Source organism: Symphodus melops, assembly GCF_947650265.1.
Source record: "Symphodus melops genome assembly, chromosome: 5".
NCBI lineage: Eukaryota > Metazoa > Chordata > Actinopteri > Labriformes > Labridae > Symphodus > Symphodus melops.
Window position 1 is genome coordinate 10,338,652 of NC_136695.1, and position 14,359 is coordinate 10,353,010.

Sequence of the window (14,359 nt, forward strand, 5' to 3'; positions counted from 1 at the left end):
CCTGTTTGATTCTGATGGGTCCTGAAAGCCAGGAGACATACGTGGCGGTAACAACATCAATGCGCTTCACCAGGTTTTCAAGTCAGAGACATGTCTTATTATAATTACTATCTTTGTATTACTTATTTTGCTCCAGAGAGATACATCATTGTGGGGCTCCTGGACAGTTTCCTCTCTCCTCCTTCCCATCCTCCTTTTCTGTCCGTCTTGGTTGAGGACAGAAGACCATAGTTTGGGAAGGGGGCGAGGGCAGGAGGGAGAACAAGGGGGGTAGCAGTGATCTGCAAATCATTTATTTACATTTGGCTTCTGCATAATGAGGCAGAGAGCCAATGGCAGCCCTGGCTGGCTGGAGACAGGGTGGCATGCCTTCAGTTTTAATGGGCACACAGAGGAAACTTCCAATCCTTCTTGACATTTCTCATAGCGAAATAAACGTGCTCTGGGTCAGAGTGTCTATTAGGAAGATAAGAGACGAACAAGTCAATTATACTTCAATGACTGCATAGCCAGGGGACCTCATTAACATGATCAGGGAGGTCCGTGCTGCAGCAGCCCTCTCCTGTGTGTAGCTCCTGATTAAGTTGTGGAAAAATGACATGGCCTTTTTCGATCTTGCTTCATGTAAAAAAAGACGGAAAAAAACAAAGACGTAAATATATTCAAACATACATAGGCAAGTACAAACATGCATACACTGCGGCACTCACACACACATGCAGCAAACATTGCCAGGACGCCGTGTCTGGCCAGCCAGCCAGAAATTGTTGACACATTCAGAAAAGTGAGAGGCACACTCCATCAGGGATTGCGGGGAGGTTTTATCGGCTGATAGGGTCACGGAAGTGGATGCTTTGGGAAAACATTTGTGGCAGGGGATGTTTGGAGCTGTCATGCACAGCCTGGACTCATGGCCTAGGGTTGCAAGTGGAGGGTGGGTGGGTGGGTTGGGGGTAGCAGGCGAGCGGGCGGGGCACGAGCAGAAGCGAAGGCGCGGGTTTAAAAAAGCAGAGCCTGGGGTTTGGTGGGCGGAGTGGTGCATGTTCTTTTCCCCCCTTTCCTCTGTGCTGGCTTGTTTTCTCAGCGAGGATGCTGTGTTCTGTTGACGTTGATGGAATGAGTGCAGACAGGGTACAGGAAGCATCGGCTTGTCTTTTCTAGTGCTTGCATAGTGTGCATCATATCTAGCCACTGCTCGACTAAGGCTCTAATTAATTAATTTCAGTGCATATCTGGACCAGTGGGAATTGATTAGCAGTCATGTTATCAGAGGGAAAAGTGTGGGCTTCTATTTTTGACTGAAAGAAAATTACTTATTCAAAAAACACATTGCTGTTTTACATCATGTCATCTATTACATGAATGCTTAAAATTTGCAAGCCTTCTTTTTGGATGTAAAAGCAATTAGGTCTAAGTTTTTTATGTATTAAAGTTAGTGAAAATTAATCAAATTAATTTGTGAATAAGTCCAAAATATTAGCCACAGTCTGGCACTTTACTTGAGGAGTTTTATAGTGTTTTAGACAAAGAAAACTGAAGAATTATTTAAGGTTGTCTGTGGTACTTGAGTACATTAAATTAAGATTTGTGTCTTAGTAAGACATAAAGTGTTTCACTTAAAACTAATTACAATACATCATCGAAAAGGAGTGATTTTAATGAAAAGATAATAAACAAACTCCTTCCTGACTGCTTTGGTGTCTCTGCTCTGACATTCTTTGTCTCACATGAAATCGTTTGTGATCTTGGAACTAGATCTAATGAGGCTGTAACATTGATCTGATTTCTTCCTGATAGGGATTGGCAAGCTTGTTTTCTGTAATTATTTAATGAATCTTTGTGTGCTTGTTTTGTATTACCATAAAGAAAAGAGGAGAGCAGATAGTAACAAGCCTTTGTCCACAGGCACACCAAGCGCACACAAAGGAGTCTCACTTGGAGAGGACGCGGACGTATCTGCTCATATACCTCCATTATTGCTCTCTGAAACATGAATGATTTGATTATTTGATGACAGCTTATTTCATAAATCTGTTTCGGCACCATATGTGTCTAATATGCGGCTCCCCCGCCATATGAATGCCTTGCCCTGGGGTCTGTGAGAGGGCAGTGCAGTTTTTAAACCTGGAGGGAGGATTGGCTTGTGAACTCAGACAGGCACACTGTGCTGTGCAAAAGTGCATCGGACTGGATTCAAGTGCATGAGCAGGAACACATCCTTCTATTGCATTGCATCACATGGTCTCTCTCTTCCTCTCTCATTCTTTTTATAACCAATTAATAATGCTGCTTAAGGCTATAAGGGCTGCTTTTGAATATCTTGACCTCAGCAAACAAACCAAATCAAGCAGAATAAAGCTATGGGAAGCTTCTCTTTCATTATTCCGATTGCTTTTGTGAAAAAGTATTCTTGTTATCATAATTGGTTCTTCAGTGTTCCCTCAGGAATCCCTAAACACACAAGGCTTCTAGATCTGAATTGCCTGATTGAACCAGCTCTGCAACCTGTGTCTTACTGCTATTATGGGCTCTTCAGTTGCTCTAACTGTTCTGATGAATAAAATATCAGTGTCCATACTTTTGGCTCACATTGACTGCAAAGTAAATATAGTAATTCTCAAAATGTTGATCCTTACAAATAAATCGCTCAAATAATTTTTTTATTTTTTTTTTCCTGTAGTGGTGTAGTTTTATTTTAAAGAAAATGGTTTTTATGATGCACAAAATATAGTATTTTTCCCCCCCAAAAAAAGAAGAATTATTGTATTTTGATTTCTTTTTGAGAAACAATGTAAAATTAGTTATCACTGCAGGAGATTTCTCTCATCTCTTGTACTCAATACTTATACAAGGATGATGAACATTTATTTCTGCCTTGTTGTACTGCGAGTTAGAAATACATACTTTGTGATACATACATATATATATATATATATATATATATATATATATATATATATATATATATATATACACACACACACACACACACACAATATATATATATATATATATATATATATATAAATATATATTAAACATTTTCATAAAAGACTTCCCAATGTGCAATCTTATAAATCCTTAGAATAAGATTGTTTGTCATGACATTTTAACTATTCCCTTAAGTATTTTCATTTTTCACATATTGTTTCTAACAGTGGGTATCTTAAAGTATTCAAATAATATTTAGATGAAATCCATCCATTAATAAATGAGGTTGTCGTGTTTTGTGTCAACAGTCAAGTGTCAGCGCAGTGTGTGAATTGCCCGTGGGGCTTCAAGAGGGCTGGAGGTCACTAAGGTCAGGACATCGAGGCCTCAGAGAGTCCCTCACTCGAGAGTGAGGAATCGCCTCCTTCATTCACACCTCATCTGAAGAAGAACCTGACGGCCGCCCATTAGGAGCCGCTCAACTGCAGAGATATCAAACGACTTGTCAGAGGAAATTCTGAATCTTAGCGAGCTGGAACGTAAAAGGATTGGCACCAAGCAATGCAAATGACCTCAGGAGCAGTCAGACTCATGTAAACACATTCACGCCTATTGAAGCATGCCTAAGAGCAGAGGACAGTGTATAGTGGTTTTGACAAATTGCCTTAAGAATTAAAAAATTTAAAGGCAAATGGGTTTTTTCCATTATATTCTTCTCTTTCAAAAGACTTTTATAACAATTGCTACTGGCCTTGCTTATTCTTCTTTTTCAAATTAAATCAATTTATGAGCTATGAAGAAGGTCACACAGTGGTCTTGAGATGCAACTCTTCCTTTATCTAACTGCTAAAAAGCTCACCACCACCTCAAGGTTTGTGACACACAAAAAATACTTAGGAGAAAACTTACAACAATAGCACATTCAGATGTGAGATGTTAACCCAGCAGCTTTTCCAACAAATGTAGTTTGTAGATGTAATAAAGGTTAAAAGGGTCCTGGAAATGGACTGAAACTGAACTGTGAAAACATGGGAGGTGAGCGTTTAGCCTCACTGCTGCAGCCACTGGGATTCTTGCTGACCATTTAGCCCTGCTATCGGCCTCTCTGCCAGGCCAAATCATCCCTCTCTTCAAATACTGGGACCTGAACTTCAACAGCTCCTGAGAGAGCAGAATAAGATATATACATGATCAACTTTGCATCCCCAATAATGAGAGAGGAGGAAGCTGGAAAAGAACAAAAGGCTTGAGCACAAAGAGATAGATTCATCTATCTTCTCTGCACTGCAGGTGTTTTCTTGAATGTCCTCGCTGATCTCTTCTGCACAGATAGCGCTGACAGAGCGCTAACCGTAAACACAGATATGTCTGACTTCATTTTCCTCAGGTTTTTTTTTTGTTATAATCAAGGCATAAGAAGAAGACTGAATCCTGTCTCTTTAGACGAGATGAGAAAACACAAACTTTATCTGTCTGCTTGTTAATTTGACATGTGATAAATAAACATGCAGGCAAAAAAAAAACAAAAAAACTCATACGTACAATAGACCAAAGTCACCAGCAGGAATTAATATGCTGCTTTGCTTTGCCACAGACTTTTGTTTGGATCATTGGTTTGTCAGTGTGTATTTAATGTTGCTTATTACTGTGAGGAAGTGAAGCATTTAACAGTCATCCCTTCAGTAACCTCTGAGCCATACGAAAGCTGTTATGTTTGGAACAGAGCACAGCACGAGTGCCACTACACGCTCTCACGGCAGGTTGTTAAACTCTGTCTCTACAACAGAAAGAGATAACCAGACGTCATCAGACATTATCTTCTGAAGCTCAAAACTATAGTTTAGGAGGGGTATAGATTACATTTTGATTTTAACATTACGTTTTTCTGTGCTGGCCAGTAACGTCGCAACTGCATGACTAAATACATCACGTTGGGTTGGAAGCAGCTCAGTCTGTAGGGACTACGGTTGGGAACCAGAGGATCCCCGGTTGAAGTCCCGGTGCGGGCCAAAGCAGGGAATTTGTTTGCATAGCTGGAAAGTTGCCAGGGCACTACCCGAGTACTGTCAACGTGCCCCTGAGCAAGGCCCTGAACCCCCAACCACTCTGGTGCGCACCCTGTGTAGCAGTGTGTAGCAGCCCCACTCTGACATCTCTCCACTAATGCATGTCCACAGGTCCTGTTTGTGCATGTGTGTGATTTGGGCGTGTGTGTGTGAGAAGCATGTCTTTAAATAACAGAGTCTAAACCAAATATTTCCTCAATGATTAATAAAGTATTTCAAAATCAAAAAATGTACAAAGCTATTTATTTTGTACAATATTCAACACTATTTACTCTGCTGCTGCCAGTCATTTTTATTTAGTATATTTATCGATCAAGACACACTTAATCATCTTTTGTTATGTCTGTGTATACATTTATAATGTATACTGTGTTGTATGTATTGAAAAAAAACCTTTTTATTGTAGTTATTTTTAATTTCTAAGATAACATTAGATAATATTTTATTGTCCATTTGCACGTACATTATTCTTGCATTACCAGCTCAGAGATCCACGCATCCCAATCAAAATCAATCAGGGGCTATCCACCTTCCTCTCTCTATAATAATAATAATGGTGAAAGGCCAAAAATAAAAATCTAAAAAAACAAAAAAAAAACTGTATAGATTACAATACAAATGAGAGGGTGCAATCAAAGTCAGGATTGACCAAAATAATGAGAGTGTCCATGAAATGTGAACATGCAGCCCAGGTCAGATACTGATTGGATATGTGGCCGTCTTCGGCTCTACTGTTTGTTCAGCAGTGATATCGAATGAGGAATGAACTAGTGTTTGTACTTCATCCCCTGCAGTCTGGCACCCTAAAACCCCTCCCAGAATGCAGAAGTTGATTCTCCTCATGAGGACAGTCTGAGGGTGTGCTTAAAGCAGTTGTTAGTATGTCAATTGTAGCATCGAATTCTTACTTTCATTCAAACTCAACATTTCATGGACAAGCTGTCCTTATATTTTCTCTCAAAAAACCACCCACTAGTACAGTCTTGAAAAGTGTAGGTTTATCATTTAACGGTGGCATTGTGCAGTACGATTGGTGTTATTGGTGTTAGTATGTGTATTGTGAATATTCGGAAGTCTACCCTGACATCATGTAATGCTCCCAAATATCCAATTTTCCCCTTAAGGCTAAAACAGGTCACAGTGTCAAAATGCTGATTTGAGGAACTGGGCCTGCTATATCTTCACACCATCACACGTGTTGGCTAATAGACCCTAATTATCAAGTTAACTGGTCAGTAATTTAATTTTGATTATTCACGTTTAATATCTTTCTACACTTTTTTTTTTGTTATTAAAAATTAAGACAGGGCCAGTTTGGAGTGTCACGTTCAATGAAGCAGGCCAGGATGGGATCCAATTATTATCGTAAGCAGAACCCTTAAAGAGCGAAGGGAATGGGAACCTAACCGGGACATTTCCTCAGGACATAATTGAATCTGATGACATCAGCTTTAATTTGAGCAATGGTGCCTGCAGGCTATGAGTTTGTCTTGAAGGTGTGGACATTTTTAAAGAAGAGAGTCACAAATTAAATATCCTTGATGCCACATACAGGACATACCTGTAAATGTAAAAAGTCAGGAAAAACCCCCCACTTAAAAACAGAAGAAACCTAATTAATTTGGCCCTATGACCATTTAACCAGATATTTTCAAATGACAGAATTAAAATGAAATACTGTAATTACGGTGTACGATGTTTCACGTGCTGTCCTGTATATGTTAGTTTATATAGCTTTAATGCTCTTGGTGCAAAGCGAAGCTTTCAAACATTAGACATTTTACTGCATTTTTCAATTCATGCGTGCCACTTTTATTCTGTTATTCAAGTTTATTTTCTTCCTTTTTTATTATGTATTTATTTACAATACACTGGTATGTCATGACCTCATAAAAAGTGAACAAATAATTTTGCAGTTTCACATATATGCTTTACAAGTGATAATCAATGATAAGATCCAAAATAGTACAAAATAAAAGGTGGCAAAACCTGAACTCCTGTGCTGATCATGACTTAGCTTAGACGATGTTTATAATGTGGACATTTACCTGTAACAGATTTTCCCACTGTGGTTTAGGGGTTTCTCCTTTCGCTAACACGCAAATCACACACATCAAGGTCAAAGGCTTCAAACCAAACCCGCAAATTTTTTTTTATATGTTATGTTAAAATGTTACACTTAAAATCGTTGATGTATTATCATCCAGCGAAAGGTTTTTTTTTTTAACTCAAATGTTGGAGTCATTGGTCTTAAAGTGTGAGGATTATGTGAAAGCTTTTATACTCATGCTGAAGAGTCCACTCTCTCCTTACCCTTCCGCCTCGCTACCTCTCTCTCCCTCACTCTGATAGCATAATAGCTCTTTTCTTCCATGGTAGTCTTACAAGTATCTCTGCACTGTGGACCTTCGGATCACATTACCCAAGGCCATTCCAGACTTTTTAAATTGGAAGCTTATGATCCTTCAGGCCAAACTTAATGGGACACCAGAGTCCCAACCCGCCCCAACCAGCCCAGTGGATAAGTGCTACTCGGATCCGATCACATCCAGGTCCATCACGAAAGCCCTTCAGATCGACTAACTGCAAATCTGAGGCGGCACCTCTCGACCCAAGACCTGCCCGAGTTTACCCATAGCCTCAGGAAATCTGGCTGCACTGACCAGCCACTGTTCCCTCAGGGTACTAAAACAGCATTAGCAGAGAGGGCCAGACAGGATGACCGACCCAGAAAGACCAGTATAGTCAGATGGCCACATGATGACCCCTTCCCATACTTTCTGGGCAAAGATCAGGACTGAAGAACATCTGGAGGGCATGATCTCAGCCAGAGGCTTGTTTTCCTAAAGTGGGACTGTTCAGCATCAGGAGGGGAGAGATGAAAAAAGAGACTAAAACACATCAACTTCCTATTTTTATTTCAGTTGAAGGGGTATGAAATGTTGTACCTCCCATACTGAAATGAAAACGGATATGATTTATGGGGTGCAAGTGGGTAAATAAACAGGTAATGTCCCAGGCCTGAGTTGCTCTTCTTGGATGAATAAGTGCCAATTTAGAGGGGATATGTTGCAAACACAGGTGTTCTCTAAAGCAAGGAGAACAGAAGACAAACATTAACTCTGAGTTTTTGCTAATATGCTCTTTGTTTTTTTGTGATGAACTTTTTTTTATTTTTACCGAAACAAATATGAAACACAAGACAGACAAACAAGGAAATCAAATACAGGCCTGCACTACACCTTTGTGGTGTCAAGCTTGGTTAGAGCTTACTGTTTGAAAAAAAATAAAAAAAAATAAAAAAATTCCATGCTCAAAAGCACATAGAGAATACCCATCCACACACACACGCAATTCTTAACACTACAGTGAAAATGATTAGAAGCTTTAGATGAAGAAGGGCAGAGCAGACCAACAGAAAGGACAAATGTATACTCACATAAATACATATGAGAACAAAAGAAGAAAAGAAATATGTAGGGATCAAATAAAATAAAAAGAAGAAAAAGATTAACAATAATGATAATGACCAACCCTCAAGACAACAGGTCTGTGAAGGTCAGCTGGTGAGCAATAGCATCCAGAAGTTACTACAATAACCAGCCCATGTCTCTGAATATGGGGTCAGTTTACAAACAGGGACGAATCAGAGCACGTGTTATTGCCACATTGGAGAGAAAAAAGACAAATGGAAGCAGAGAGGGAGACATGGCTAAGGCTTTTTTATGGCGCATGAGAGCAAACAGGCAGAAAAGTGAGCCTAATCGCAAAACCCACTTATAGAACAGTGTCAAAAGAATTAGATCCATGCGATCTGAGCTCAGATAATGGAAGCCAACAAGTTGACAGGGAACTAGTGAATTTGTGGTGGGCAGGAAGCGGCTGAGATATCCGGGAAAACTTGTATGTTGACTAGTCTTTTATCTGATTGGATTACTGTTACTTAGAGCACAAGCAGCCAAGCATAAGTAACTCAAAGCTTTTTTTTTTTTTTTTTTAGATTCATTCCCTCTCTCGTTTTGCTCCAGATCCTGGTGGGTGGAGGTGATGGATGGATGTAGACTCTGTGACCTACATGAAGGGCATTTCCACACACGCGTATGTCATTTAAAGGACGTATAGGCCTCATTTAGAACATACACAACGATTACGTCTCTGATTTGAGTGCTAGACGCTCATACATGGGACACCAATCATCATGTTAGATACATGTATTTGTTTGCTGATGCATTTAAAAGCGAGCAAATCAACGATGTGCATCATCTGAGTCTTCTTTTAGGTAGTGTTATCTAAAGCAAGGGGCTTCAGTATTTTCATTTTAGGTTCATCTAAATAATCACTTCGAAAATAGAATTGATCAGAGCACCTGTAGTTTGAGAATTTGTGCGGAAAAACATCAGACATGTATGAGGTTGCACTTGATCCGCTCATTGCTGTAACCCTTTATTTGAAACACACTCCTCCACAGCTTTTCTTTTTAAAGGCCCACCTCCCTATTCATGAGGGGCTTTTTTATTGTTGATGCAAGGCAGTGTTACAATCAGGCTACTCACTGTTTATAGGTATTGTGCTTGGAGCAGTTTGGCCAGCGTAGCCTGGCCTCCAGGCCATTGTGCCAGCTGACAATAGATAATGAACTATCCATACATACTGCAGCCCACAAATACCCACAAACACACAGCTGTATGTTGTCACAGATGCATCTTTTTATATTGTAGTTTTGTCATAAAATGATCTGACCTGAACTCCATCCTGGGCTGGTTTTGAAATGGATGAAAGCACCAGGTGCTTTTTTACAGGTCTATGAGACATTCAGAGAGCAGCAGAACATATGACTATTTTCTTTTGGCTGAGTTTGCAGAATTATTGATAACTTTTGTGCAAAAATTAAAAAAAAAAAAAAGAATTTCACATTCCTGTCTAGATTTATGATGGTTCTACATCTGCAGAGATTGTCCACCTGAAGGTTTCTGTTCTTTTGTAGTTATGCTTATTTACATCATACATTTATATACTGGATACAGCAGATCCAGTATATCCTGGATACATTTCAGTTGTCAGTTATCCTCTATGTTCACAAGCTTGTTTACTGCCTTTAGTTACATCCTCAGTCTCTTAGATGACCATAACATTATTATATGTAACACCACAATACAGTTGTAGAAGATTCTTCTTCTGTTACTCTTCCATCGCTTCTCATGCTGCATTGACTGACATGTGAATGCTTTGTAGCTGTTTGCCAGGAGGCTTAATTCATCAAAAGTTAGCTTGAGATTGCTTTTCCAACATGGCTACTGCTATTGTTGGCCTTCAGAAAGCCTTTAAAAAACAACGGTTTAAGACACTGAGACCACATCTCAGTCTTATACAAAAAAACAGACCAGAATCAAGCTCCCACAGTGCTTTTTCAGTATTCATTCCACTGAACCTCTGCACCAGATTGAAAGAATAATGTGTGAAGTTAGATGTATAAAGCATTGATCAAAAAAGGAAAAAAAAATAAATAAAAAGCTTTATAGGTTTTTCTAACTTTTCTGTCAGGTGAACACGCTCAGGTGGATCCTTGAGCAGTTAAGGAGATAACACAGAAGGCGGATTTTCATGCCACAAGTGAAGCAAAAAAAGGGGCCCGCTCCACTCCGTTGGGCCACATCAAAGGGAACCTGGCTATTAATGGGCAAAGAGAGCACTGGAGGCTGCTTTACCCATCACATACACCTCGCAGTCCTCATTATAATCAGCAACACATATTGAACATACACATGGCTGATGCACCACCTCACAACATACAGTAAGCTATGGGGGGACAAAAAAGGCGTTTATATGCCGACAACCAGAAGCTGCTGTTCCCGTTCACAACAAACTAGGTAACTTATAGAGCTCAAGAAGCAACATGCATGTTTACTTTATGGGTTATGTCTGGTTACAGAAAAATGGAAATGCTTTGATGTTCATAAAACTTGGCAGCAAATCACTGGCAGCAAACAATTACAGAATTAATGAAGATGCAGAAAACAATAAGCACGGCTGCACATGTTAATATCATAAAATTAATGCATGTTAAATGTGATTTTAGACAATAGGGGGCCTCAGTGTGTATTCAGGGTTTATTATCCATGCTCTCTTACTAGTCTTGTGAAGGTGGGCTTGCCTCTCAACAATACAATTCATTTGTGCCCATGGTCTGTAATCTACTTGTTGAAGATAAATCTCAATCTGTTATATGACCCTTTTAATTAAACTACACGCTGTTGTTAAAAACAATGAATTAATTAAAGAGCTTTTATGCAAGAAAATGTGCAAATAACGTTATTTCTGCCTGATATGTTGGAAAATTTTAGAAGTGCCTCTTTCTGAATTTAAAAACAATCATATATAAGACATAACAACTAAAAACTAAAATGATCTGTCAGCTAATGCAACACCATGGGGCTTTAATTTGAAATCAGGGTCAAGAAATCTTCACAACAACTGCTGATAGTTTTAATTATAACATGTTTTTGAAGCTCTACTGTATCAAAATAATGTGTATCTTTTTTTCAATGGCCAGTGTGATGAAAAGATGTAATTTACAGTGCAACTGTTCCAATGCACGGTCATCCCAAATGTCTTTGTACTGACTCGTTTGCATGGTGGAGCAGAAGAGCGGGATTAAGGTCACATGCAAATGTCTTGCTTGTAATATTTTCAGCATGTGTTGATCCATCTGGAGCTTGAAGCAGAATAATAAGCACAAGCCTGGCTAGCATGTGCCGACATTCAAAAGGCTGCAAAGACATGCTCAACAGCTAAAGGCAACATGATGTGTAGCTACACTTAACTAGGTTAGAATACGTTTCATTTTTCTTACTTTTCAAGTATAAAATCGTTTATCAGGATTGTTGTTCTGAAGCCACATATATGAAACTGTCACTTGTTGAGGTAAGCCTAAAATACTTAAACTCAGCAAACCATCATATACTTGCTTAAAAGGCGACAATGCGGCCTATTTTAGCAGAATGTTATTTTTTTTCTGGTGATGAGGGCTGCAGGGAATAATGTCTGTGCGCCTGTGTTGCAACACAAATTAATTGAACACGACTTTGCGTCGTGATCACACATGTCACATTAGATTTCAGCGTTAGAATCCTCACGCTGAGTGCAAGGCTTCATCTAATTATGGAAAAGTTGTCAAGGCGTTGGCGCTCCTGCTTGGTATCTGCGCGTGGTACCCGTCCGAGAAACAACAGGCTGTCGAAAACCTGCGCCCACCACTGCCTCTGAGGCTAAAACCTGTGCGACGTGCAGGCCTCACGAACTGTCAGCGAAACAGAGACGTCCCTTTAAATTAGTCACAGTATCAGTCAGGGGAACAGCAGACGGGTATACTGCTGCTGAATCAAGGTGCTTTTGATTATTGTCCTCATTCAGTCCACCACCAGCCAGCAGGGCACTGAATGTGCTGAGAAGATAAAGGTCACTTGCTTTTATAACTTGTGTTGGATCACACTAGATACAGTAGGAAGTATCAAGATTAACATCACTGCAGGTTCTGGCAAGGTGAAAATGAAACTGCTGCTTTGTTTCTCAGTGTCGCAGTCAGCTCTCTCTTAAACGGAAAGTTAGGGGTTTGATCCCCAGCTCCTGCAGGGGAATGTCCAAGTGTCCATGGGCTAGATAGCCAATTTATGAATGGGGTACTCTTGGACGCATGGGCACTTTCGGTAGCAGCCTCTTCCTTCAGTATATGAAAGGGTGAAGATGCTATACAAGTCGAAGTCCATGCACCATTTGATTGGTCTTCATGATGAGGTGAAAGATTTAGGCTGAAATAATGTGCTGCTCAGGCAAACCTTGGCAAGTTGAGGAAGTTTCCACACAATGTTCCCACACTCTATCCCCTACTTATCTATCCAGTCACAGAGAGGATTTCAGCCTGTACATTTCTTTCTTAAAGATAGACAGACAGACAGACAGACAGACAGACAGATAGACAGACAGACAGACAGACAGACAGACAGACAGACAGACAGACAGACAGACAGACAGACAGACAGACATGCCAGCCATCACGTGAAATTTCCATGTGAAGTCGGAGTGAGCTGATGGATAACTGTAAGAGAAAAATGGATAACTGTAGGAGGAAATATTCAGGGAAATACAGCAAGCGTGTATAGTGGGTGACATTTATATCACACCACCTACAGAGAATAAAGAGATTTTCATCTTGTCCTTTCATCCAACATCCTGCCTTCTGACCGGGTAGCTGGAAAACTTTCAATTTTAGTTGTGATTTGTATCTATTCATCAGACAAAAGCAAAATAAACTGAATGCAATGTTTATAAAAAAAAAAAGTAGGGGCAAGGTAAGTACAGTATATTCTGTCAGGAAGCTTTTTCTTCTAGTCTACAGCCAACCATCATGAAAACGATCATTTCCAAACGGCATTGAAAGGTTTTGTGTTTGGTTGTATCTTATTCATATTTACTGGTTGTACTGTGCTCTGCAATCGATGTTTCAGCTCTTCACGCAACCACCTTCAGCAAAGAGACATTTTGCTCTTTGTGAGTGAGAACAAGACATTGTGTGTTGGTGTGTATAAAATTGTGGAAGTGAAACTTTTAGTCCAGCAGACGACAAAACTGCTTTGCAATTCAAGGAGCGGATGATAGTCTGTTGAGACAAACAAAACACTTTGGATTTAATGGTTTACATTCTCTGTGCTTGTCACAGTATATTTTATCAAGGCCTTCGGCTATGTGAGACTTCATAGTTTTTATACACCTTTCCTTAGAGATACTTCAAGGTTTTCTTCTATGAAAATTAAATAAATAAAGTCAGTCAAATTCATTTATGTCTTTATTACATTTTTGAGTTGAACCTTAAGAATCTTTAAGATACTTGTCAACCACAGACATGGTTGAATTTAAACTCCTTAGTGGTGGACATTCAATTTGTGTCAAAGCGTCCTTTAACTAAACTTCGGAAACAATAAAATAAGGAAATTATAAAGCTCTCATTGTGTTTTAGACCGCTGTTACTGATCAGCTCTGTGTGACGAGTGGTAAAAGACTATGAAATCATTGCTGCTATTGGTTCAAGATATCTTGTCTGAGTAAAATTTCAAAATAATCAAATCTTCTGAAAAAGCTTGAAGAGTTGATATCTTTCTTTATGAGATCATGTCTACATGTCTGTGCAGCTTTTATCAGACACGGGGGACATTTGTAGTAAACAAGACAGCATTGCGTGAATGTATTTTTTTTTCTATCAACTTAATACAGACATTTATATATCTACAAAAAATATGTCCAATTTAATAATCATACTCTAAGGCTGAACACTAAGTGCATCTTCTGACTCATTCATACAAAGGCCAGGA